A 13,409-nucleotide genomic window follows, 5' to 3' on the forward strand; every position below is an offset into this window, starting at 1 on the left:
TGTCTTGGTGTGGATCTCTTATGATTTTGTATATTCGGTGTCCTGTAGGCTTCTAGTATTTGGATTTCTTTTTCATTCTTTAAGTCTGGGAAGTTTTCTAGTATTATTTCATTGAATAGATTACTCATTCCCTTGGTTTGGACCTCTGTACCCTCTTGTATCCCAATAACTCTTAGGTTTGGTTTCTTGATGTTATCCCATAATTCTTGGATGTTCTGCTCATGATTTCTTAACATTCTCGCTGAGCTGTCTATGTTCTTTTCAAGTTGAAAAACTTTGTCTTCGTTGTCTGAAGTTCTATCTTCCAAGTGTTCTACTCTGCTGGTAATACTCTCATTTGAGTTTTTAATTTGGTTTATTGTTTCCTGCATTTCCAGGATTTCTGTTTGTTTGTTTTTTATATCCTCTATCTCCCTATAGAGTTGATCTTTTGCTTCTTGGATTTGTTTATGTAATTCATTGTCAAAGTGATTTTTCATTGTCTGAATTTGATGAATAATGTCTTCCTTGAGACTCCAGATCATCTGAAGCATGTATATCCTGAACTCTTTGTCTGACATTCCATCAGCTGCAGATATTACCTCATCTAATGTTGAATTGACCTGTATTGTTTGTGGTCCTTTCTTTCCTTGTCTTTTCATACTGCTCATGATTCTTTCTAGCTTTGTGAAACTGTTGAGCTAATGTTTTTCCCCTTATATATTTGTATTGTTCTTGAATAGCTCCAATATCCCTCTTTTTCGGAGAAAGACAATGTTAACAGATCCCAATATCAACAGTACATTATCTAAGGACAAGTTTTCATTATTAATACATTTATAGTTAGATTCTAAGACTATAGATATTGGATTTAATTATTACTTAAGAATATATTCCTTAGTTTCATAAAAGGCGTACCATATCTGGTGGCATATAGAAAACTTAATTTCAGACGAAGGATGTTATACTTAAAGAGAAAGGAGTGAGGGAATGAGGTTAAACTAACTTAGCACCTTTGGAGAACTCTAACCATTCGACTGGTAATTTATGGAAGAATGTATAGACTCAACCTCCTATTTAGATAGTTACCCTATGTATAGATAGCAAAAGTTAGGAGATTGAAAGTGGTATAGAGAGAATATGAATTAAAAAAAAAAGAAAAGAAAAGAAATAACAAGGAAGAAAAGAGAAATAAGAGAAGGGAAAGGGAAGTAAGATAGAAATACAGAAAAAAAAAATAGGGGGGAGGTGGGGTATATGCAATTCCTCTATATTATATTACTTTGGTAATTCAGTTGTTCATGCTCAGTTCTTGGTTTCACATATGCTGAAGTTGTGGAAGAGAGAGAAGAAAAGAGAAAGAGAGGAAAAAAAAAAAAAGTCTCTCAGAACACTGTTTTCCTTGCTTCCAGTAGGTGGCGTTGTCTATTCCTAGTTTGAGCCTCTGTGTTCAGGGTGGTGGGTATAGCCAGTGTGAAGGGAAATGAGCTTCCACCTGTATCTTCCCTACTCTAGTCTCTGAGGTAGAAACCAGGTGCCTCTACAGTTGTTGTTTTGTGTTGATAGCTACAATCCCCAAAAGCTTGTGGGAAATATTTTGAGTTATCGCAGCTAAGGGTGGGGGAGTTGGAAACCGGGTACCTGGATCAGCCGCAACTGTGCTGGTAGCCACACCCACTTTGATGGGTTTTAAGGGTTGATGGGCTTCCTGGAGATTAGTGCTTGGGACGGGACCGGACTTCCTGCTCCGGTCTGGCTGAGCAGCTGGCGCCTTCCTGCTCGGGTCTGGCTGGCGGCTGGCGCCTTCCTGCTCCGGTCTGGCTGGGCGGCTGTCGCGGCTTCCTGCTCCGGTCTGGCTGGGCGGCTGTCGCGGCTTCCTGCTCCGGTCTGGCTGGGCGGCTGTCGCGGCTTCCTGCTCCGGTCTGGCTGGGCGGCTGTCGCGGCTTCCTGCTCCGGTCTGGCTGGGCGGCTGTCGCGGCTTCCTGCTCCGGTCTGGAATATTTTTCTTTAATACATGCTATTTCCTATGGACCTCCAAGGTTGTTTGAGTGGTCACACTAGCAGAGTATTTTCTATCCCTGCAGTTTTCTCTTAATAGGGCAAAATAGGATCGTTGTTTGAATATTTATTTTTTAGTTGTAGATGGACACAATACCTTTGTTTTATTTACTTATTTTTATGTGGTGCTGAGGATCGAACCCAGGGCATCACACACACTTAGGCAAGCGCTCTACTACTGAGCCACAACCCCAGTCTCCCCCGCCACCCCCACAAGATAGGATCTCCAGACACTAATCTTGCTTTTCTTTTCTCTGCTTTCTTCCACATGATTTTGTACTTGGTCAGAGCCAGCATCCACACCCTGTGCACTCACAACTGGCAGCATTTCATGCGTCTCCTGAAAACTCGACACTGAAGAACTCCACTATCCACGTATATAAGGATATGTAAGTGGGGACTACACTGCCATTGAGAGGGACGGCTGTACAGCTGGGATGAAAAGCAGAAGCAAGGGCAGACGCTCTCTTCCTTCTGTCTCTCCAACAGCAACGAGTTTCGGGAGGCAGAGGGACCGACGCCCAGACACTTGGCCAGTGTCTGTGGACTTTGCCCTGTTGCAGGAGCACCTGGGCTGGGTCCCTCCTGCCACGTAGTGATTAATTGTCCTCTCCTATCTGTGGGCTTTGGACTTGCTATCATCAAGTCCCCTCCCAGAGGAAAGTTTACAGCATTGACAACCTGGTGATTCAGAGGGGAAATCCATGCCTAGCGCTTGGGTGAGTCAGAAGGCTCAGACACCAGGAAATGCCCATCTGGAGTTTAATTGAAGGGAAACCTTATTTGGTCCCATTTCTCTTTTAACATCATCACAAGTAAACATCATTATTTGCTGATGATTCTAAGATTTTTAGTTGCTATACATCCATTTTATGGTGGCCTTTAGGAGACCCCAAGTTATTTCCTTATTGCTCTGCATGGCTCTCTGCTAGAAGGCTGGAAAATAAAGTTATGCAAAGTGGACTGCAACATTAGCACTCTGGGCAGAGCCAATTTTGTGTGCCTCTTTTCCTTAACCAGGCCCTAAATGAGAGTTAAATGGTCTGATTTGCCACAAAAAAAAAAAAAAAAAAAAAAAAAAAAAATGGTGGCGGGGAGGAGTAAAAGAAAAAGTTTGGCCATAGCCAAACTGACCACAGCTGGACAGAAAAATCTGCTTCTGCTTGGCCAGAGGAACCTACAGTCACTGACAGTGCATGGGACACAACATTCAGTCCGTGGTGACGGCTAGGTACCTGACTGGGGTGTGTCCAGTGGTGCTGGTGAGCAGCTCTGCAGAAGAGGGTCAGAGTGTGCATAGTTTGTATTTGTAGTGTTTCTAACTTCTATATTGTGTATTCTCCAGCCATGGCCAATTTCCAGTGGCCCAGCTGAGGACTTGGAACCACTTTGAGCAGCCCACAACACTGGCCTCCTGCAGCTATTGGTGTTTCTTCATGAGACTTCATCCTACCAGTCTTGACAGGAGTGTTCCCAAGTGCCAGAGTGTCTAATAGTGGGATTTTCCAAGCTATACAAATGATGGCCACCTGCCACAGAGCCTATCCCAAGGGCTGCAGCTGGGAGCCTAATAAATCACAGATGGCAGGACCATGGGTCAAGCCACATGGCACTTCCCAGGCAATTTTGTCAGCAGAAATTTATTGCTTTTTTGATGGAATTTAAAAAGCCAGACTCAATAGGAAGGCAGCATTTTTAATGTATCTGAGTTATAGCAAGCTGTTGTAATAAAAGTGCTACGTGATATTGGAAAATTTAATGCTGGTTTGGTTATGAGCATAAAAATGATAACATGGTTAATGTCCACACTAAACATCCTTCCAATAAATTTTGGAAAAAAAGAAGTTAAAGTAAATTCAATTAGCAGGGGTCCTTATGACATTAGAAACTGGGGAAAGTTGTCAAAACAAATAATTCAGGGCTCTTGGAAGTATAATATACTATGGTATAACCTTATAACGATGTATAAGGTATATGTGGAAAAGGTAAAATCAGAACACAAAAACAGCTGATAATTTCAGATGAAGCTTCAGCTTCATTTAAGGCCATGGCAGCATGACAGAAAGGGGTGATTTTAGCCAGGACCTGATGTCATCTTAGAACCAGGCTGGTTGATGCCCACAGTGTCCTGGAGAATGAGTCTGCATGAGACCAGAATTTATTTCAGTGTATGAAGGAAACAAGCTGCCAGAGGCAGCCAAGCTCAGAGCTGCTGACTTTCAGGGGTGAGAAGCAGTTCCCAGCCTAGTAACTGCCTCTTCCTTCCCCTGTCTTCAGCTCCCTCTCAGGTGTTGTGGTCCACCTCCATGTGTGTGTAAGCAAGAATGTCAAAAAGTCAACAAGTTTGCCTCTTGTTTCTACATATTTTCTTGTCTTTTCTCCAACACAGAACCTAGGGCAATATAAATGACATGAGCCAGCAGTGAGCAGGGTGTTGCTGAAGGTCTCATATTTAGGACTAGGTAAAGAAAATTACAGCAGCTGGCAGCTGCTCTGTGGAAAGCATTCTTCCTTGAAGGACTTCTCTACTATGCTCTAGTGAGATGGAATGAAAAATGGCAAAAGCCAATCTTCAGATTAGGAAACGAAAGCCAGCTAGCTGCATGTTTTTTTTTGTTTGTTTGTTTGTTTTTTTAAAGAGAGAGTGAGAGAGGGAGGGAGGGAGGGAGGGAGAGAGAGAGAGAGAGAGAGAGAGAGAATTTCTAATATTTATTGTTTAGTTCTCGGCGGACACAACATCTTTGTTTGTATGTGGTGCTGAGGATCGAACCCGGGCCGCACGCATGCCAGGCGAGCGCACCACCGCCTGAGCCACATCCCCAGCCCTCAGCTGCATGTTTTATAAACATCTTGGAAGAACTTTGAGGCAAACCAACCCAAGGAAGAGGCAGAGGAGGCTGACTCATTGCTGAGACCAGAGAAGTTAACTAGCAGCTCAGTTGAGTAGCCACTAAGGAGACATAACTTTCAGCTGCACTGGTGCATACACTCTGTTTCTTGGAGATGCAGATGCCTAAGATAAAGTCAGAACACAGAAACTTAGCTTCTACATTCAGATGAAACCTCAGCTCCATTAAAGGCTATGGTGGCAAGGTAGAGGATTTAGGAAGTTAACAAGTATGAGGAACTTTTGTTTTATAGGAAGAACAATTCGAGAAATGGCCTGAAATTACCACAAATTTGGGGGGAGGGGCCTATAGGAAAACCAAGGCAAATCATGGTTTCCTGATAGGAGGTCCCAAAGCTCCACTGTTTCCTGGTGTCGAACCTACCCAAATGGTCATTTCCACACTGTATAAATATCTACCCAGTGTCTTGGAGACCCACTGGAAGCAGTGTCCTGGAAAATGAGTCTGCACGAGACTGTGGCCTACAATTTTCACCATTACTAAAGTCCTTGTAAAGAACTCTGACTCTTCATAACTGGTGGTATCTTATGTTTCATGGCAAATTTACACTAGATAATTCCATTGCTTACATGACATATGTCTTAAAAAATCTAAAATAATAATAGCTAATCCAGATATATGTTTATTTCTCTTTCACACAAAAGAAATTCAGAAAATGTATCTGGACGTTGGCAGGCCCAAAGCATGATGGGTCCAGAAACTCATCAGGCCCCAGATCTCCGACACGAGATCTCCATCCTTAAGGTCGGCTCAGGCCCAAGGCAGCTGGCGGAGCGCCAGATCTTATAGCCACATTCCAGGAGGAAGGCATCTTTCCGCTTAAGTAGAATTTGTTTTTCTAAAAATATTTTTTAGTTGTAAATGGATCTTTTTTAAAGTTTATTTTTATTTATTATATACAGTGCTGAGGATCAAACCCAGGGCCTCACACCAGACATGCGCTCTACCACTGAGCCACAACTCCATCCCTCTTAAGTAGAATTTCTGAAAGTGTCACACCTAAATGCAAAAAGAGAGTGAAGTTGTACCAACAGATGCACAGTGAGTCCAAGGAGGGGAGACAGGAAAGGTCAGAATGAGTGAAGAAACAGTGCTCTAAACTTCTAAAATGTGAAGGAAAACAATAATCTACATATCTAAGAATCTCAACACCTTCAGTGGGATAAACTCAGAAATTCACACCTAGACATATCATAACCAAACAGCTGAAAGCCAAAACCAAGAATCTGAAAACAATGAGAATGGCTATAAGAGAGAGGCTATCGGTGGGAGCTCAATAAGGTTGCCAGTGTGTTTCTTATCAAAAACCATGCAGGCCAGAGGCACGGAGAGACGCATCCACACTGTTCATGGTAGAAGACTGCCTTTCCAGAACTCCACAGTGCCTCAGGCCTTAGCTCTCGACACCCCAATTCACCTCTGGCCCATCCCTGCCACTCATCCACAAATGGGTGACCAGATTGTGTGCTGACTTCCTCTCCTTGCTCCCTGCAGCACATGGCTCCCAGGTCTAACTGATGGGATCAGGCTCCTGGCTTAAATCTCCCCTTTTTGTGATGCTACCATAGCCTTAGATGGAGCTAAAGCTTCATCTGAATGTATAAGCTGACCCTCTGTTCATGTGGTCAGCAACTTATGGCCTCTTCCTGTGGGTGGGTGGTCTCTTGCCAGAGCCCTTCTGCTACCTGCTTCCCCCCACATCTACATCCCCAAGTTCCCTTCAAAGTTTGCTCATTTGACTCCAGAGCCTGGAACTTCATGCTCTTCCCAGTAGAATGAGGTCAGTCAACCCCACGAAGCAGCGGACAATCATGACAGGTCAGAGGCAGCGAGCCAGAAGCAGTCTCAGGGCCAACCCAGCCTCTGGGTGTCCTGCTGTGTCACATGACTGAGGAGGAGCCTACACCTCAAGTCCCACTCTCAGCACCCTGTCCCTGAGATCTGAGGACCTGGGAGAGGGCTCTAGGATCCCAGGGTCCAGGGTATCTGAGTTAGATACCATCCTCCTTTGGGGGAGAAAGCCAGGTAGGGAGTCAGGACCTGGCTCAGGTGGGCCCTGCTGGCCACGTGCTCACTGTCTGATACCGTGAATGTGCAGGCTTTGTCTGCCACGAGGCTTAGGCAGACCAAGGGCCCTTTTGGTCCTAACAATCTACTGCTCATTTATTTCATTGCTTGGATCTCACCTAAAGCAATATTAACGCAGGATAAGCATGTCACACTGGAAATAATTTTGATGAACTACATTGATGCCATACCTGATGTGACTTCAAAGTCCGAACTTGATCCCAGCATGTCAGGAGGACTTGAGCTATTTGGATCCAGCATTTCCATCTGGGATTAGCAGCCTGTCTGCTGCATGTCTCTCCTTACCTTTCCTATAGTTGAGACAGGCTTTCATGGCTCCTGAAAAACTTTCTTCTTCCTTCAGAGAGCTTTTAGTTTTCATGGGGAACTGGGATTTTTTTTTTTTTTTTTAAAGCAGAGGTGGGCTGAGCTGAGATTTAAATAACTGGAAGAAATCACCAGATGCCATGATGGTCTAGTGAGCAATAAAGACAATACACCCCAGGAGGGTGGGAGCAGAGGGGGCACTTGACATAGCTGGCCAATAGGTGTTTTGCAGGAAGGACCGACCAGCAGGCCTGGAGCACAAAGCCTGGTCCCACCTGGACCTACCCCTGGCTGCTCCATGTGCCTCCCAGAGGTGGGAAACAGGTTTAGGAAGGTTATGGGTCCAAGAGGCATCCGCTGGAAGGCAGACGCTAATTTCACCTGTTGCTCCTTGCGCGTGTTGTGCACGGGACAGGGAGCTGAAAGTGGAGTCATACTCAGGTCTAGGCATCAGAGTGGGGATGAGCTGCAGTTGGGTGGCCATGGGGTCTTCACATTGGCCTTCCTGTTCCAACCGCACACATTCCCTGTGTGACAATTGCTAGGTACCTGAGTGTACTGCCCTGAAATCCTATTCTAACCAAGAGATAAAAGACATAAGCAAATGGCATGCTGAACCTAGCCTTCTCCTGTCTTTGACCTCACCCTGGCTGCCCACTGGTGTCTGAGCCCACAGACGGTACTACTTGCTGCCCTTCCAGGAGCAGCTGTCACTGCATCACCCCCTGCACATGTGTGCACTCAGAGTGCTCACTGCCTGCTTTCTCACCTAGTACTGCCATCCATGTTGCAGAGGGTGGAGTTCCCAAAGATCAGGGATTCTCCCTTTGGAGTGGCACAGGTGGTGATTTGGTTCTTTTTCCTTTCCTTCCTTTTTTTTTTTTTGACGGGGGATGGCCAGACCTAGGAATTAAACATTAAATCCAGTGACTCACTTACTATTGCAGTATTATTGCTGCATAGAATAAAGTGGTCTTCACACATTGTGCGAAGACCCCACCAGATATACTACATTCTGTGTTCCAAAGGGGAAGTGCAGGATGAGTGAGCCTGTAGGGGATGAAGTCCAAAGAGTCCCAAGGGCAAGGGTGCACAGGGAAGGCCAGCATGTGTGCAGCACAGGGAAGGCCAGCATGTGTGCAGCACAGGGAAGGCCAGCATGCTGAGTTCAGGGAGGCATGAACCACTCGGTGCTTGTACCCAGCAACTACCTGCTCACTGCCATGAGACCTCACTGTGGCAGCAACCACTAGTTCAAATATCTCCAACTCCTTGGATACTGTCAAGAGTAGACTGCCTTAAAGAAAACAAAACAAAACAAAACATTTTCCCCAAATATGTAAATGTGTTAAATTAGTCAAATGCCCCAAATATGTGGTATGTGGGCATCTCTTTTCTGCTCATCATGTCCCTGGGCCACTTCTCCAACACCCCAGTGGCACCACAAGTACTTTACAAGGGCACCCAAGTACTGTAGCAAAAGACTCACTGGATGTGAGTCCATCTGAACCTGCCTGAACCACCTCTGAGTTCCTGTGGTTACTTTGTAGGTGTCTACTCTTGCTCTGTGGGCTCATACTATAACTTTGCTCCTGCTATTACTTTGCAGGCTATTGTGCTTTGTGGGTTCTGTTGTTAAATCGTGGCTTTCTTGTACTTCTGGTGTTATTTTATAAACTATTGTTATTTTGTGAGTTTCTGAAATTATTTTGGCTCCTCAGCACAGCCAACAGATTTCCTTCATAAGGAATTGTGTGGATGCTAGCAAATTAGATTAACATATATACAGATGGTCCCCAACTTACAAGATGGCACTTACATGACATTTGACTTTAGTATGATGTGAAAGTACAGTCATGCTTCTGTTCCTCACTTCCAGTACACTATTTGATAAGTCACATGAGATATTTAACATTTTTAAAGTAAGATTTGTGATAGATGACTGTGCCTGACTGTAAGCTGTTGTAAATGTTCTGAGCATGTTTAAGGTGGACTGGGCTAAAGCACGACATTTGACGGGTTGAGTGTATTAAATGCATTTCTGAGTCACAATATTCTAAACTTATATGGGTTTGTGGGGATAAAACTTGCCACGCAAGCTCAGGACTACCTGTGATTTACGGCCCCACTGTAGTAGCAGAATCTTGGCTTGCCAATATCTAATCAACTCTCCAGCAGTTACCCTTGATCCAACAGTCCCAACTATAGAGGTTTACTTGCAAATACACTTCCACTACAAACAAGAAAAAAATACAGTCGATGGGCACTGTGTAAAAGGAAAGGAAGAAGGGGAAGGCGGTGTAAGCAATACTGCCCACTTCGGCCCATGATCGGCTGTACATTACTTTTAAAGTAGCCAAAAGTCAGTATTAGAATACTGATCAGAAATGACTTACAGAATCATTTTCAAATATGAATACTTACCTTCCTGTAATGCGTTCCACATACAAAAACTCATTCTGAAAGGGAAGAAACTAAAATTGAACGTGCATTTTTGCTTACTACACACGAGACACTTTCAGGTGTTTTGCACGGCGCTTGCACACGCACAAAGCAATCCCCGAGCAGCAGGCCTTCTCTCCCCGCCCTGCGGGCTCCGCAAGGCAAGTCCGGCCGCCGGGAGGGCCACGCTCACACGCCCACACGCCCACGTACGCCCAGCGACGCGCTGAAGCTCGGCAGCTCCCTGGCTACTGGCAGCCGGCCAGCACCCGTGCTCAATCCAGCGGCCGAGCCTGTGTCCCCGCGCCGCCCAACCCGGCTGCGCGGACCCGCCCACGCCTCGAGGGCCGGGTCAAAGGGCACCGTTCCCGGAGCCCCCGCAGGAGCGGGCGAGGCGGCGCTCACTGCGCACGCGCGCCGCTGGCTCCAAGCTCCTAGCAACAGCGACCGGAGCCGCGACGGCCAATCAGCGCGGCCGGGGGCGGGGCTTCCCGTAGAGGCGGTGACGGCGGGCGACTTCCGGCAATATTCTCGGGTGCAACGCAGTCGGTGCGCACTGAGGCTGTCGCGTCGGGGGAGGCCGGGCAAGTGGGGAGAGGACCACAGGTGGGCTGGGGGCCGGGGTCTGCCAGCGGGGCGGGGGTTGCCAGGTATGGAGAGGTCGTGGGCCCGCCAGTGGGGAGGGAATCGCCGGGTAGGCCGGGGCCATGGGCCCGCCAGTCGGGAGAGGACCGCTAGGAGGGCGAGGAGCGTCAGTGGGACTGAGCCTGGGGGCCCGCAGTGGGGAGGGGATCGCCAGGTGGGGAGAAGTCGTGGGGTCCGACAGTGACGAGGGGACCTTCATGTGGGGAGGGACCGCCAGGTGGGACCAGGGCCTTGGCCGCCGGTAGGGCGGTGCACTGCCGAGCCTGCCCTCGGTGGACCTGCCATAGGTGCTCACCTAGTCCCCACCTATCTCCAAGGCGTCCTCTGCCGGTCCTTGCTTTGTCTGCCTCCCTCTGGACCCAGAGAGAGCTGCTCTGCAAACCTAGGCCTCTCCCTGTTCTCTTGAGTTCCTGTGCACCTTCTCTGTGACATATGCCTGGGAATGACCCCGTTCTCCTCCACGCCACTGTGTACCTACCTACTTTTTTTCTTGCAGGTGGTACTTGAGAATTGTGTATCCTTCCCTTCACAGCTCATTTTGGCCTTTCTTCATTTGGATTCCATCTCTATCTCAGGGCCTATTCAGACTCACCTTGAACTAGGAATCTGAAGAACTGTCTTCAGTGAAGTTCTCTCTTTTTGCCTGTTCCCAGTTCTTTTACTATCTAATCAGAAAAGACCTGATTTCTCTTTCATACAGCTTTTCCCCTCCTTGCATTTTTTTTCTCTTCCGTGAAGCATCAGTAATTATCTTTCAGACCTTGTAGGAGTGAATCCCACTTTTGACTCTCAGCCTCTAATTTGAAATGTTTTGATGTACTCTCTGAATCAAATTTGTTTGCACTTAAAAACCAACGTTTGACCCAAAATTGTTTGATCTTAAGTTATTTGGAAACATCATAAGAAAACACAATAAAGAAAAATAGAATGCTTATCAAATTGAAGACCAGTTATTCCTTCTTATTTCAGAACAATGAAAAATAAGAAGGGGGAAAGTAAGTTCCTATACTAACTTCTTTTTCTGAATTTGAATAGCAACTGACTTGCTATTTTGTTTATTGTGTATGCTATTGTAGCTCTTGTTTAACAGTTCTTATTGTTTTTAAAGCCCAACTTAATAGTTGCCTTAAGTACTATTTTCATCTAGCTTAAATAAGGAAACACATGTGGCCTGTTAAAATGTATTAGGGTTTTGTTTTCCTTGTCTTAGTACTGTTGTATTTAAATGAATCATTACTTTAGATTATATTGGTGACGTGTCACATAAGTTAAAAAAAAAAACTCTTGTAAATATATGGCATCTTTTACTAAGGTTTTCAGCAACTGCTTTTATAAACATAGTGGCTGAGAGCATGCATTCTAGAGCTAGAGCCCCTAATTTTGAATCCTGTTCCACCAAACTCTTTGCCTTGATGTTCTCATATACAGAAGAGAACTAAACCTGTAGAGTGAGAATGACATTTCCTATCTTGTTGGGTAGTATGACAACTAAATGAGATAATGCCTATAAATTGTTTAGATTGATGACTACCCCATACTAAATCTCTGGTAACTGTTATCATCACTAGTCTTACCAGTTAGGAAAACCTATGCTTATAGAAGAAAAGACATTTCTTGATTAGTTCAGATTCTTTCATGCCAGGAATTTCCACTGAGAAATGTATTTCATAAAGTCCTGTTCTGCAGTACTCCACTCTCATGTCCTGCCATATTAAACAGGAGGTTTAAAATAGTTTAGCCCCATATGCTCTCTGACATAGTTAGCATAAGATATGCTTAAAGATTGCATGTTATACAAGCTGTGTCACAACTGAGTAGACTCTGAATAGTCACTCTTCTATTTTGTATTAATTTTCAGAAATAATTTCCAGTTTAATTTTTGTATTTGCAAATTCTCAAAGGTAATTTTAATTAAAATAAACTTGTAAAGCTCTAGCAATTCACATTTTTTAGCTGTGCAGAATACATTCCTGAACAAAGTTGTAGGTTATCATTCTAAAAATTAAGTAGCTTGTTTTCTGATTTGTAAAATCAGTTGCTCAGATTGGGAGTATTTTTGAAAACTTGAGATGTGGGCCTCTTAAATTGCAACTTCTCTTTTTTGCATTTCCCAGTGACTTATTTGTTACTTTTTTTTTAAAAAAAATCTGTTTAGTCCTTAAACTGTATACATTTAAAATAAAGCTCAGGATAATCCAGAGATTTTACCATTACAAATTTATGAGATACATCTGCTGAAGAGCTAATTTTTTTCCCTGTTGAAAAATCTGGGGCATGGGCTTGTTTATTTCCATGGTCCATTAGCTTCATTGTACTACTGGCCAATCCAAAACAGGAAGGAAGGAAAGAATCACTTAACTGCTGAAAAATTCACTCCAAATCATATTAATTTCTTCCCAAGTTGTTATAGTCAAAATTGTAATATGGGTAGAGGTGTTTTTAAAAAGGTATTTTATTGGACACACCATGCTGGCTGTTTGTGTGTTTTGCTAGGGTTAGCACCCAGGGCCTCACACGTGCCAGTCAATGCTCTGACACTGTGCCACATCCGCAGCCAACACTGGCTGTTTACATAAATGTTATAGTCATTTTTTGAAGCCAGAAAATAAGTGTGCTCAATGGGGAACAGGCATAGCCTACACAGGTTAACTTTAAGAAAATTTGTTGGCTGAGGACCCAGGTCTGCACAGGACACTGATAAGAGCCTGTTGCCTGTGGGGCTCTTTGGCCTGTCTCCTTTCTCCATTTAGGTCTCTCTTCCTTCTCCATATAGATCTGTCCTTAGATCTAGGGGGTCATCATTCTTTTAACAACACTGTTCACCTTGACACATTGCTCAAAAACATAGTTACCCAGAGTCTTTTGACCCTCTGAATTTCTCTCGGTTGTGTCACATGTATCCTGATCGTACATTTCCCCTCACCATCCCTGTGACTGATACTTCTTTCCTTGCCTCTCCATTCATGTGAAATTGACCAGGCT

General features: G+C 44.8%; 1 protein-coding gene across 6 annotated transcripts in view; it reads left to right on the top strand.

Annotated features, from left to right (window-relative positions):
* Positions 1-10,284: 10,284 nt before the first annotated feature.
* Positions 10,285-13,409, top strand: part of Fbxo25 (F-box protein 25) — a 52,739-nt gene continuing 49,614 nt past the window's right edge. For 3 of the 6 annotated variants that reach the window (XM_076853491.2, XM_076853490.2, XM_076853492.2), the window contains exon 1: positions 10,289-10,388. The gene's annotated coding sequence lies outside the window, so the exon portion shown is untranslated. Of the gene's footprint in view, positions 10,389-13,409 lie in introns of all 6 variants that reach the window. The other 3 variants (XM_076853489.2, XM_076853494.2, XM_076853493.2) reach the window with 2 other exon arrangements.

Source organism: Callospermophilus lateralis, chromosome 4, assembly GCF_048772815.1.
Source record: "Callospermophilus lateralis isolate mCalLat2 chromosome 4, mCalLat2.hap1, whole genome shotgun sequence".
NCBI lineage: Eukaryota > Metazoa > Chordata > Mammalia > Rodentia > Sciuridae > Callospermophilus > Callospermophilus lateralis.